Source organism: Canis lupus, chromosome 24, assembly GCF_048164855.1.
Source record: "Canis lupus baileyi chromosome 24, mCanLup2.hap1, whole genome shotgun sequence".
Taxonomy (NCBI): Eukaryota; Metazoa; Chordata; class Mammalia; order Carnivora; family Canidae; genus Canis; species Canis lupus.
Window position 1 is genome coordinate 17,637,542 of NC_132861.1, and position 14,696 is coordinate 17,652,237.

The window sequence follows — 14,696 nt, forward strand, 5'->3', positions numbered from 1 at the left end:
TGGACAAAAGATGATATGTCTCTCTTACTTTTGCTGTATTTTTATGACTATAAATATGTCGTCACTGTGTACTCATACAGAGCAAAGGGTGCTTTAAAAATAAGTCTCACTTAAAAAGATCATTCTTTCTTTTGTAAGTGTATATATATTTGATTCTAGATGGAAAGTAATTTCTGTGTAATCATTACAGTAACCAGCCATCCTAGGTCTTGAGGACTTATTCAGTCCTCTTCTGACTCTTTGCCTCTTCTGAATATCCACTTCTCTTGCCAGAGTTTAAGGACCTGTCAGACAGGGGTACCACTGTTCCTCTTGCCTCTCACAAAAAGAAAAATGGGCCCTTGTAGAGAGGAGAACTTTTTTTTAAATTTTTATTTATTTAGTTCAGAGAGAGAAAGAGAGCATAAGCAGGGGGCAAGGGCAGCGGGAGAAGCAGACTCCCCACCAAGCCGGGAGCCTGATGCAGGGCTCGATCCCAGGAGTCTGGGATCATGACCTGAGTTGAAGGCAGATGCTTAACCAACTAAGCCACCCAGGTGCCCTGAGAGAAGAGCTTTTACTATCCTTTTCTCTTGCCACCTAAAACATCCTGTCCTTCTCAGCTTTGTGATGGAGGGGACACCACAGAGTCAACTGGAAAGGAACCATACATTTATATCCCTTTTTAAATAAATATTTTATTTAAGGGCAGTTACAGATTTACAAAAGTAGTTGCAAAGATATAAAATGTTCCCATATATCCCATCCTCACTTTCCCTTATTGTTAACATCTTCTATTATTATGTTCTATTTGTTGCAATCAATGAGCCAATGCTAATACATTATTAATAAACTCTAATTAACCAATAGTAAATTATTAATGAATAAAGCCCTTACCTTATTCAGATTTTCTTAATTTTTTTTTACCCGATGTCCTTTTTCTGCTCCAGAATTCCACTCAGGAAACCATATTACATTTAGTGCGCATGTCTTAGGCTCCTCTGGGCTGTGACAATTTCTCAGGCTTGCTTTGTTTTTGATGACCTTGACAGTTTTGAGGAGTACTGGTCAAGTACTTTGTAGAATGCCTCTCAATTTGTGTTTTTATGATGATTTTCTCATGGTGAGACTGACATTCTGGGTTTTTGGAGGAAGACCACAGAGGTAAAGAGCCCTTCTATTCCCATCATCTCAATGATGCATGTGTGGTATCAACATGATTCATCACTACTGATGTTAACACCTGGTAGAGGTCATGTTTGTCAAATTTCTCCCCTGCAGGTACTTTCCCCAGCCCCTTCTCACTGTACTTCCTGGAGTGATGTCACCACGCACAACCTACACTTAAGGGGTGAGGCAGAGTGCTTGCATAAATTATATGAAACTACTCAGGACAGATTTATCTCTTCTCTTCCACTTATTTGTTTATTCAATCAATCATTAATCCATATCGCTATCTACTCTAAAATTTGAATTACAGTATAATACTGTGTTTTTAGTTGCTAAAATTGCCCCTGATTTGGTCGTTGGAGGCCTTTCAGTTGGATTCTGTCTCTTTTGGACATACGTCCATCACTGGCAGGGGAACTTTTGTTTTGTTTTTATTTTAAGCAATTCTTTACTTACACCACAAGATACCCCTGGCTTACCTTCAATATTTCCTGCCTCAGCCATAAGAGAATCGGCTATTTCCACAAAGGACTCAGGTTCCTTTGATGGGAAAATGGTATTAGAAGCCAGGATCTGGGCACTAGGTGTGCTCATTGCTACTGGGGTATCGTTGCTTCTATCCCCTTTTAGCTGACAGAGCAAAGAAAATATACTTAGATACATACATTTTCAGAGTTGCTTTTTATTACTTTTTCCATTGTATGTCCTTAAGAGCTATCATATTTCTTCTATCCTACAGGGAATGATATGGCAGTAAAAAGCATGTGGGCCAATGAACTGATAACTGTAAAATATTTCTACTACTCAGAACCCACACCTGACTTTGCAAAGAAAACTACAGAGGCATTTAAACTGGTTCTCAGTAGTTTCATGAATTGAAACAGTTAAGATTTTGCTCAATTGACATGTCTTCAAGGAGGATTTGCCTTATGAACTTTTTGTCCTAACTTTTAGACTGGATTGGCTGGTGACTTCCATGGATCTCCATGCAAATGGCAGCTATATTCTACTGATCTCTTCTTTTTTTTAAAATTTTTATTTATTTATGATAGTCACACACAGAGAGAGAGAGAGAGAGAGGCAGAGACACAGGCAGAGGGAGAAGCAGGCTCCATGCACCGGGAGCCCGACGTGGGATTCGATCCCGGGTCTCCAGGATCACGCCCTGGGCCAAAGGCAGGCGCCAAACCTCTGCACCACCCAGGGATCCCTACTGATCTCTTCTTATGTTTGCTTTATAATACATGGAAGGCAGACTTTAAGCATATGTCCTGTTTTCTAAAATGCCTGACACATTGTAATTCAGCAATAGACATCCGATAAATAAGTAAATGAACAAGTGAGCCAATAATCTGCTGCCCTGTTATATCTAAGTGATGGTATGTCATTAATAGAGTACTCTGGCACATGGTACTTAAAATATAGCTATAACTTATAAATACCTTCAGAAACTTATTCACCACAGTCTTAGGAGGATGGGAGTGGTCCCAAACTAGGGTTTCTCAGCCGTAGAACTAGTTCACTTATGGGCATTTGAGAAAACAGAGGAGCTGGCCTGTCATAGGTAATGCGTTGGGGTCAGATCAGTGCCATGCTTCTGACTCCTCCTGCGGCCAACCATTCATGGTACAGGAGTGCCAATGAAAGGAGCATCATGGCCTTTTCATTCTGCCCCTCTGCGTCTTCCTCCAGAACTGCTCCTGTGTCAGAGTGACTGATGGCATATGCAGTCATGTCATGTTTTGCTATCAAACTCTTTGATTCAAATGGCAAATATCAATATTCATATTACATTTTTTATGTACCAGAATTGTTTTGTAATATGATTTTACTTTAAAGTGAAGTGGAATCTGTTGTTTCCCAATTTTAAAAATTACCTTAGGTAATGCACCCTTCACGGATGCTCACAGTTCCACTAGGCAGCCTCATGGCTTGTGCTCTGAGACCCTGGGATGGATTCCTGTCCTCCCCTGCTGGCCCCATCACTTACCATTGCTTTATTTTCTATTTCAAGGAGAAAAACCAATTGTGTACATGCAGGATACTAACACAAGTATGCATTTATTCAAAGGTGCAGTCATAGCACCTTGATGCCCCGAGATTCCCTGCCTGACTGTGGTACCTAAAAATGGCCCACATTGCCTTCCTGTCTCACTGGAGAGCTGGGCTGCAGGTTGTGTTTTGCCTCCGTCTTCTGTCCTCCCAATACCCCGTCTGAAGCCTGCTCAAGCCTAGGTTTGCAGCTGCAGTTTTTATCCACAATGCTCTCCCTGGAAATACTTGTCTTTGTTGTGACTGAGATATTTAGATCTTTCCCTCAGTACTGTCCTCACTTGATTGACTGATGAGCCTGCGAGTTATTTTGAATCTGGGTTATTTCTATTTCCGGTGTAAGATGGTAGAGGCTGCATAATTGCTTACCCCATTCTTTTACTTACTTTGATAACCTAAATTAAGTGAGTAAGCTGTTTCGTTGTAGAGGCTGTATTTTTTTTTTTTTCAGAAATATTGATGGTCAGAACCCAACACTGGGCGTTTCCCCCTCGTATTAAATTACACTGCTTGGAGGCATAACATGTCAACATCTTGGTGTCTGGTGCTCTCACGGGAATCTTTTTTAGGATTCTTTTTCTGGAGGACAAAAAAAAAAAAAACACTGCCTCAAGGTCCTTTAGTAAATCATTCTGTAAGTGGCCCACAAAAGATGAAGGGATGTGACCTGGCAATAAAGATATTATCTGGAGAGGTTTAAATTAATGACTACATTCCAGGTGCTGAGTTGGTTTTCCCAATGACTAGATTTTGATAAATTTAGTTATTCACACTGCACAGAAATTTAATTTGATGACATCTTAAGGTTAAACTGTAAGGAGGCAGAATGACAGGACAGTCTAGAGAAAAATAACTGCCCACACAGGAAAGGAAGCCCTAGGTTAGCTCGGTCTCCTTCATGCAGTGTGCCCATGAGGTGAAAATTATTAATATTGTCCTTGTTTTTTAATGTAAACATTAACTTTAAATAGTTTTATGGTCTTTTATGAAATGAGATATTTTAAAATTGTAAAAATGAATAAAAATTAACTGGACAAGGAAGTAACTTAGGATGATTAATGTAAGTGTTTAGACTAAGAACATGAGTGTTAAAGTTTCCAGAGTTACAAAATTGCCAGATGAATGATTATTTAAAAGCAACATTGTCCTAGTAAACAAATGTAAAACCAGGCAAATACTAGATTTTATTATTGAAGCATAATATACATTTGTAAAGACAAAGCAAAGCAAAGGATTTTATAAAAATATACTGATGCATTCCATTTATCAAAAGTTATACTATGAAAGGATTCTTTTTTTAAGATTTTATTTATTTATTAATGAGAGCCACACACAGAGAGAGGCAGAGACACAGATAGGCTCCCCACAGGGAGCCTGATGTGGGACTTGATCCCAGGACCTTGGGATCACGGCCTGAGCCAAAGGCAGACACTCAAGCACTGAGCCACCCAGGTGTCCCACTATGAAGGGATTCTATGTGAAAGGAGAAATTACCAAACTACTAACATGTAGTTAGGACTTAATTAAAAATATCTGTGTACTTAGTTTCAAAAATTTTCTCTCAACCTATGTATTATCACTGTTATTAAATTGCCCACATACTAAGTGTATGAAGCATATTTGGTAAAATTATTCATTATTTTTTTAAAGATTCTATTTATTCGTGAGAGATAGAGAGAGAGAGAGAGGCAGAGACACAGGCAGAGGGAGAAGCAGGCTCCACGCAGGGAGCTCAATGTGAACTTGATCCCGGGACTCCAGGATCATGACCTGAGCTGAAGGCAGATGCTTAACTGCTGAGCCACCTAGGTGTTCCTATGCATTAAATTTTTAAGTGCAAATATAATTGATTACGTTTGCCTTTGGTGTGGTAAATTTTCAGTGCACATCATCTATTCATATTTGCCTATGAGTAGCAAAATATTAAGTCAACAGGTAATGAAAAATTCACTTAAGCCTGGCAACTAGCTCTGTGATAATTTATGCCAGGCTCTGTGTATTAGTAACAGGGAAAAGAAGCATGATATGTCATCATTTTATCTTTGAACTTCCTCCTTCAAAAGATATAAGAAGCTAAACTATTTTTTAAAGATTTTATTTATTTATTCATGATAGACACACACACACAGAGGCAGAGACACAGGCAGAGGGAGAAGCAGGCCACATGCAGGAAGCCCAACGTGGGACTCAATCTCGGGACTTGGGGATCATGTCCTGAGCCAAAGGCAGACGCTCAACTGCTGAGCCACACAGGCTTCCCATAAACTATTTTTTAAATAAACTTTTTATTTTAGCTTTCAGTTCACAAAAAGAATTGCAAAGCTAATACAGAGGGTTCCTATGCACCTCACACACAGTTTCCCGTATTGTTAACCTATTGCTAATATCAGACATACTATAATATGTTTGGCACAAGTAATGAAACAATACTCACCCATATTCACTAACGAAAGTCATACTTTATTCAGATTTCCTTAGTTTTTCCTATTTTTTTTCTTTTCTAAAATCTCACCCAGGTTTCTATATTAATATTTAGTTATCTTGATTCTAGATTCTGACAGTTTCTCAGACATTTCTTGGTCTTGATTTCATTGACAGTTTAAGGGAGTATTGGTCAAGTATTTTGTAGGATGTCCCTCTAATGCAAAACATCTGATATTTTTCTTATAATTAGACCCAGGTCATGTGTTTTGGAGAGGAAGGCCACAGAGGTGAAGTGCCTCCCATATTATCATATCAAGAGTGTATACTATCAGTATGACTTATTACTATAGATGACCTTGATCACTTTTGTCAAGTTTCTTTCCATTGTAAGGTTACTCTTTTTTTCCCATTTCAAAAGTGTACCCTTTCACTCTTTGGAAAATTGTCACCCTTCGAAGCCCAAGAACAAGATCAAGTCAGAAGTAGGAGAAACCTTACAAGACTGAAAGCCAGTTGGGAGTCAGCTTAATCTCTAACTGAGTTAGGTAAAAATAATCATCCCCTACTCAAACTATGTTGCAGAGAAAAGAGTGAATATTCTCTGAAGAAAAAAAAAATCATCAGGAGACTAAAAGTTTTAACACATTATTTTGTATTCAATAAAATATTTTCTAGAAAATCTGAGAAAGGGAGCCATGTGACCGAATATAAGAGAAAACTTAAACAAAAGAAATAGACCTAGTGATTCAGAAGGTGATAAGACAAATAACAACAGCAGCAGCAGCAGCAGCAGCAGCAGCAGCATCTGTAGAGATAAATATTAAGAATGTTCCCAAAAAAAAAAAAAAAAAAAAGAATGTTCCCAAAGTCATTAATGACATCAACTTATAGATTCAAGAAGTGGAGGGAATGTAAACAGAATAAATAAAAGGAAGGTACACTAAGGCAGGTCTCAGTAAAGTACTGAAAACCAAAGAAGACAGAGTAGAAAAACTTTTAAAACAGCCAAAATAAAGACACAATTTCTTCAAAGAAGCAAACAATAAACTACAATAAGACTTTCCTTTCAGTATTTAAAAACTGCCAGTATCCTTAAGTGTTGAAATAAAATGACTTCTAAAGTTGGATTCTACATCCAACAAAAAAATCTTTCAAAATAGAGGCAAAATAAAGACATTTTTCAGAGAAACAAAAATGGAGAGTATAGACCTGTATCAAATACTAAAATGATTTTTTAGGAGGAAGACAAATGTCCCTGAATGGAAACATGGAGATAGAAAAAATAATGAGTAATCAAGTATATTGATTATATTGTGGATAAGTATAAACATCTACCCTTAAAAATGATAAAATAATAATGTTTTATGTTGTTTAAAAAAATAGAAGTTAAAATACAAAATAATAATGTGAAAAGGTCTGAGGAAGGTAAAGGTATTAAATTCTACCAGCTGATAAAAAGAGAGGTCAAACAGGAAAATGAAAAGTAAAATGACGTGAACCCAAATATATCAGTAATTAGATACAGGTGAATGGGCTAAGTCTGACAATTTAAAGTCCAAGATTTTTAGAACGGATAAGAAAAAACAAAAGCTAACTTGTATATTTGCTTATTGAATAATCACCATAATAGAAGCACACAGCAGTTTGAAAGTAAAGGAGAAAGGATGTACTGCATAACCATCAACTAAAGGAAGACTCGTGCTGATACAATATCAGGCGAAGCAGATTTAAAGAAAAAAAAGTATTAAGAGAGCATAAATACAGACATTTTATTATGATTAACAGTAAAATGTAATTATATATATCCATGTATAAATTAATATTTTAAGTATATAAAATATAAATCATACACAAAATAATAAGTGATATAAATTAAATGAAATACAAAATAAATATGAAGTATGGATAGATTGAAATGTAAGGAAATAGGCAAAAAACCACACTGGGAGAGTTTCACACACTTCTGTCAATTAGTGACAGACTAAAAAGAATAGACAACATTAATAAGCTTAGTCTGATGTTATTCGTAGAAAATACAACTAACAGCAATGGAATAAAGCTTCTTTCAACAGCACATGTATTACCAAAATTGATCATATGCTGAATCACAAAGCAAATATTAATGTTTCACAAGATTAAAATAATTCAAAGTATGCTCTCTCCTCACATTGTAACTAAGGCAGGAATTAATAATAAAATAAAAAATATAATAACTCCACTACTTAGAGAGTAAGGAAGAAACTTTCCAAAGGCTTTTATGTCACGATAGAATTCAAATTGGAAGTTAAATCTTACTTTCCACTGATGACATAATATCAAAATATGTGGGATACAGATAAAGCAGTACCTACCAACAGGGAAATATAGAGTTGTGCAGGAATATAGTATAAAAGAGGAAAATCAATAATTTAAAGTTCCCATTTGAAGAACTTAGAGAATGTTAAATCATTTCCAAAGTAAAAGGAAAGAAATAATATAACTCAGAGAAGAAATCAATCAAGTGAAAAACAAATGTATAATGGAGAAAATCAGCACAGCCAAATAATGGCTTTATAAATGAATGATAAAATAGTGAAAGTTATCGGTTAATAAAAGAGGGAAAAGACAAAGAAATAATTTCCAGGAGTAAGAAAGAAGACATCCCTATAGATTCTATAGATATTTAAAAGACTATAAAAACATTTTAGAGAAAATGGACAAATTCCTTTAAAAGTACAACCAATCAAAAAGGTTCAAGAAGAAATTTTAAAAATCTGAATATTCCTAGAAAAACTGAATCAATGATGAAATGGAAAAAGGAAAAACAACTCCTGGAACAGAAAGTTTTACTAGTGACTCCTCTCATTTTTTTTTTAAGGACCAATGTCAGTCTTACTCAAATTCTTTGAGAAAATTGAAAATAATACTTATAAATGTATTTTAAAGGCTAGCTTGATCTTGATACAAAACTCCAAAACAGAAACATAAGAAAAGAGAATTATAGGCCAACACACTCTTGAAAATGGAAGTGAAAACCTTAAAATGTCAGCAAAACAAATTCAGCAATATTAAGAAAAGGAAAATCCATTGCAACCATAGTAGAGTTTATACCAGAAGAGCAAAACTGTTTATACACTGGGTTAATCATTGTAATTCACCATCTTATCAGAGAACAAAGTGAAAATCACCAGATAATCCCAGTATTGACTGAATAACACATTTGATGGAATTTAATAGATGCACTCCACAAAAGCTTTTAACAAACTAAGATTAGAAGGAAATTTCTTAGATTTAATAAAGAATACCTAATACAACAACAACAAAACAACAATAAAAGCACTACATTAAATGGTGAATTTCAAATGGTGAAGAATTCCAAATAGTGAAGAAAGCTTTCTTCCTGAAAATAAGAACAAGACAAGGATTTCACTTGCTACCACTTCTATTTATCATGTTACAGGACATATGATGTAATAGGGAAAATTATTTAAAAAAGGTTTAAAAGGAAGTATAAAAACACATTATTCAGAGTTAAGATGGTTGTATATATTTAGACTCCCTCAAAAATCTCTAGATAAAATATTAAAATTGGTAAGGGAGTCAGCAAAGTCACAGGACGAAAGGCAAAAAAAAAATCAATGGTATTTATATGTATTAGGAACAAACAGAAAATGAAATTTTAAAATATTGGTTAGTATAAAAAGAATTATTAGAAATAATCTAATAAAAGATGTACAGGAATTGTACTGAAAATAAGAAAACATTACTAAGAGTGCTTTTAAAAGACCTAAAAATATGTGGAAAGATATACCACATTTATGAATGTGAAGGTTCATTATTGTGAGGATGTTAATTCTTTTCGAATTGGTATATAGATTTAATACAATTCCCATCTGTATCTCAGCAGATTTTGTGAAAATTTGCAAACTAATGTTAAGTTAGCTGTACATGCAAAAGCAAAGGATAGTCAAGGCAGTTTTGAGAAAGAAAAAGAAAGCTGAAGGATTTACATGGTTAAAATGAAAGAAAAAACAAGAGAATACCAAGTGTTGGCAAGGATTTAAGTAACAGTAACTCATCATACTTCATACTCTGCTTGGCAAGAGTGTACATTGTTAAGATCTCTTTGGAAAACTGATGGCATCTGCTCGGTCTGAACATAGGTATACCTCATGACCCACAAATTTCAGTTCTACAATATGTTCTGTGTGATCAAGAATGGAGAGACATGCAGATGTTCATTAAAAGGTACTTAGGAATTCATCCTGGCACTATGCACAACAAATCCGACCTGGAGTCCCAATGCCCATGAATATTAGATTGAACAAATAAACTGTGGTATATTCATGAGATGAAATATACAGGAATAAGCATGAACAAACCATCATTACACATAAAGCCATGTTTGGATTGCAAAATATAATGTCAAAAATATATAATTATATATATATATATAATTAAATTTCTACAAAGCTATAAAACAGGTAAAATTAATGTATCATGTTATAAATCATGATAGTGGTTATTTTGGGGGTAGCAAGAGGGGTGGAACATTAGGAGTAATTGTGGTATGAGTAATGTCTGATATATTTCTTGAGCTGAGAGTTGGTACCTTAAAATGTCCCTTTCCTAAGTTTAATCAAGCTCTACACCTCCTCCCTAAAAATTTTGCTTAAAAAATTTCAAATGGGCAAGGGGATGAGAAATCCAGCTTACTGTGAAAGATTATTTTGAATTGAAATATAGTGAAAAGCAGAGACATCATATGTGAATGCAATTAGAAGCACCTTTCTCCTTGACCAAGTCTGTCTCCATCCAGCTGTAATAAATGTTTCAGTAGCAGACGTTGACCATAATAAGTACTTTTGCAGGCTCAAAGCCAAACCCAGATAAGCCTCAGTAGGACTTTGTCCAATTTCTTAATTTAAAAATGCAGTATTCATTTTAAAGGCCAATTTTAGCCATCCTGTTAAATCTTTGTTGCACCAGGCTGTTCTATTCAACTTCCCCAATGTTTACTAATCCCTGAAAATAATTGAAAGCAATTTTACAGAAGCATGAAATGAGTTTTCATGGATTTTCATCTATACAAAGTGGGCTCCAAAATTATATTTGATCCTGAGTAGATTACCTACTTATGTTTTTTCAACTTCTCCTATTTCCTTATTGCAACTTTACTAAGTCTCACATGTTGTTCCCCCAAAAGATTTTTAAGAAGTAATTGCTAAGCAAATAACATAAGCGAGATTATACAATTTTCTATCAATTGTCAAGTAAAAAGTATACCATGATGCCTATTCTGAAAAATTCTTTCCACTTTTGATCATCCATTATCTACAGCATGCCGTTAACTTTTATAACACTAAAGTTATTTTCATTTTATAAGTAATATATTCTTTGTGTCAATTCATTTTATTTATTTTTTTGTGTGTCAATTAATTTTATATGGGAATATATACACACATATCCATACATGCATACACATTTGTTAGTAATGCTCCCTTCCTCTGTTCCTAATCCCACTGGGTCTTTCTAGCAGGTGACTGACTATACTATATTATTTATGAAATGATTTATCTTTGCAGACCCAGTATCTTCAAATCCCAGAGCATCATTTGATCATACCATTTTCTATTTCTTACATGAGAAAGAAATCTCTAAAAAGGATGAATTTTCTATTTTCACTTGCTTCATCATGGTAGTAGTAACAGGTAACATATATTGTGCCGCCACTGGGACAGTTTACTAAGCACTTTACAAAGACCAAATCACTTTATCATCCTAACATTCTATGTGTCAGGTATCTGCTACCTCCAATGTAGAAATTCATTCAGGGAGAGGAAAATAGATACCTAGAGCCACCATTATTAACTGGCAGATGTGAATTTTGAATTAGTGAAATCTGATTCCAAACTTTCTATTAACTCATGTCTCCATAAGTGGGATTCTTACCTTGAATGTGTGATTTCCACATTTGACTATAACAGAGAGTGAGTAAGGAATTCAGGTAGTCATATGGATATGGCACCCTTGACTCACTTGGTACAACCGCTTATCTCAAAGTTACAAAAGTACCAGCATATCTCCCAATGTTTACCAGTTGATTGCAATTTGGAAAAAGCTACCTCAAGAACTCATGAGTTGTATTTTATTATGATTAAGTAAGAAAATCAGCTGTGAGATTTTAGTGAATCTGGCCAATAGCCTCTGTGATAATTATGGAAGATATTCCTAGTTATCACAAATATTTCCACTCTCCTCACCTCACCCCGCTCGACCACTTCTGGCAAATGGTGTTTCCCAATACCCCTGATGCTGGGGGCCCTCCATCACGTAACTTACTTTGGCTAAGGAAATGTGGGCAGAGCAATATTTTTGAGCTGTTGAGCATCTGTTGGGCTCTTTGTACTATGTTCAACCTTCAACCGAAACCTCATGCCGCGATGTCAGCCTCCTCATACTAAGGGGCCACCAGGTGGGGCAGAGTTCCTCCGGATCACCACTAACTCAGCTTGGTCCTAGGTCATGAGCCAGAAATAAACATTGTTATTTAAGCCACTCTCAGTTTGGGGATTTTTCATAACTACAAAAATCTCTTGGTTGTCCTGACAGTTAACTAAAAGATAAACAAACTTGCTTTGCTGGGTGTATATATTATATCCTACTTACAACAATTCTGTTAGGTGTTATCCATAATCCACCCCCCCCTCCCCGCCCTTAATCTTCATAAGGGCAAAGGCTAAAATGTAAATGGCACTTAATATATACTGAGCACTATTTACTTGTTTAAAAATACTATGAAGAAGGTGGTATTACGATTTCCATTTTGCAGGAGAGCAAACACACTCTTGGTCACATGGCTAACAAGGGATAGAGGCAGAATTTGAAATGGGGCAATCTATACACAGAGACGTGAAAAAGTCTGTGGGAAAATTGTGTTTCGGGGAAGCTGAATGAGTTCTAAACACCACATGGCTATTAAGTGTTGGCAACCTCACAGGATTCATAAGAAATAAACAAAGGGGAATTCAGTTATTTCTCTCTCTCTCTTTGTGTTTTGGTTAGGAGTAGTCTTCAAAGCTGTGATTTTAGTTTTCCTTCTGTTTACTTTTGCTAATTAATACTAATCCCATAAATACTAATATAATGATGCAAAGGGTAACTTTCAGAAGAGTTACACAACTCTCTATAATTTGTTGCCTGGTTCTAGAAATACCTAGAAGGTTGCAAAATGCTGGGTTACTAATATTTCCTTCATGTGAAGCAGAAATTAGAAAAATTGAATTATTAGATGCTTTATTTATTTGCTTTTTTGTTCGTATTTATAGAACTATGCACCTGAAAAGGATATTAATCATTCCTAGGAGATAATGCCACATCTATATCAATCTACATTATTCTCCAGTCCTTAAAAATTATATATTTATGTAACTGACCTAAAAGTCAAGTCAACAATTTATTTTCTTTCTTTATTACTCCTAGCATGAATTCCTACACCAAGGAGACCTTTCAAGTTTCTGTTTCCCGCCATTTGCTCACAAGTTATTTTTGCCAATGTGGCCTGTCCTTTGCTATTTCATTTCTATCTGTGCAAATTCTCCTGTTCCCAGTATCCAGTGAAAGTTCTAGCTCTCCTTAAACCACTCTGTCTCTATTAGTTTTGCCCAAGTGATCAATTGTGCCTCACTCTTCCAGGAAAGAGTAGGGGCTGCATCATTTATTAAACAGCATTTATGACTGCATTCATTGTTTGGTTATCTTTTGATGTCTATCCCCTCTTAAGTTTCTTAAGGAAATCTGTCTTAAGTGTAAGTTTCTTAAGGAAATGACTTCTATCTTATGTTATCTCAAAGAATCTCGTGCAGAACTATAAACATACTAAGTGTTAATAAATGTTTTTCGATTCACTACTGGGTAGTCACCAACTATACACAGTAGTATCTTATAATCAAAAGTTGCTTCTAAGTGATTTGTATGCCACAATCTCCTATTAACATATACTACTACATGTTATGTTATCAATTCAACCAAACACCTAACACAGATATAATCAGTGTTTCTTTTATGTCTTATCTTTTAGAGCATAAAAATCCTGGGATACAGGCCATGCTTTCTCGTTTTTGTTTATTTGTTTGTTTGTGTTTTGTTTTTACCAATATTTGGGTATTTCTTTCCAAACACAAATACCTTTCTAGCATCTGAGCCACCAGCTCAAATTCTGATAGTTTCTTTTTCTTTTTCTCTTTCTTTATAATTTTATAGCCTATATTTGCGTTTTAAAGCATGTTTGGTATGTTTTCAATCTCCTGAAATTTGTTGAGATTTTATTTATGTGCAGTATATAGCCAGCTTTTTAAAAAATGGTCCATGTGCATTTAAAATAATTTTTTTGGCAAATAGTTGGACATGGTACCATTTCTATGCCTATTTGGCTAAGATTGTTAATCATAATTCTATCTGTAGATTCTATCAATTACTCAGGAAGATGAGTTAAAAATCTGCACTATGACTATGATTGTGAATTTTTTCTTTGTTTCTTCTTGCAGTCTTTCTCTCCCCCTTCCCCCTCTCTAACTCTGTCTCTCGGTCTTGGAGGAAAACTCAGTTTCGAAAACAAAGTATATACTATACATTATGTACCACTTAAAGCAGAAGAAGAACAGTACCCTGTATTAAAGCACATTAATATTCTAAAACAAAGCCACCACAGTGGATAAATAAAGACTATAAATGATATCTTGTCAAGTCAGCTCAAGTCTTGGCAGCAAACATGCAAGGCTTTCAGTTTTCAAGGCTTTGTTGATTTCATCATTGTGGACAAGAGATTTTACATCTGTATTTTCAGGGTAGGTTATAATGTGTGATATAAACAGTGTTCTCTTCTAGCACATGGAACCATTTATCATTATAAAGTGATGTTCATCTCTAGAAATACCTTTCACTATAAGTTCTATTTGTCTGATATTAATACAGTTGATATCAATGTATATTATTATAGCAGCAAACTAATGTATTATATATGATATTCTATTACATCTATAAAATTGGTTTTGTATTTATGTGGTATATTTTTCTCCATCTTTGTCTGCATC

The 14,696-nt window shown here is 35.0% G+C and overlaps 1 long non-coding RNA gene across 2 annotated transcripts in view; it reads right to left on the bottom strand.

The window, feature by feature from the left end:
* The window catches only part of LOC140615822 (uncharacterized), a 51,930-nt gene that overhangs the window by 13,754 nt on the left and 23,480 nt on the right, over positions 1–14,696 (bottom strand). For both annotated transcript variants that reach the window (XR_012016299.1, XR_012016300.1), the window contains one exon: positions 11,947–12,122. This is a non-coding gene — a long non-coding RNA (uncharacterized lncRNA). The remainder of the gene's footprint in view (positions 1–11,946; positions 12,123–14,696) is intronic.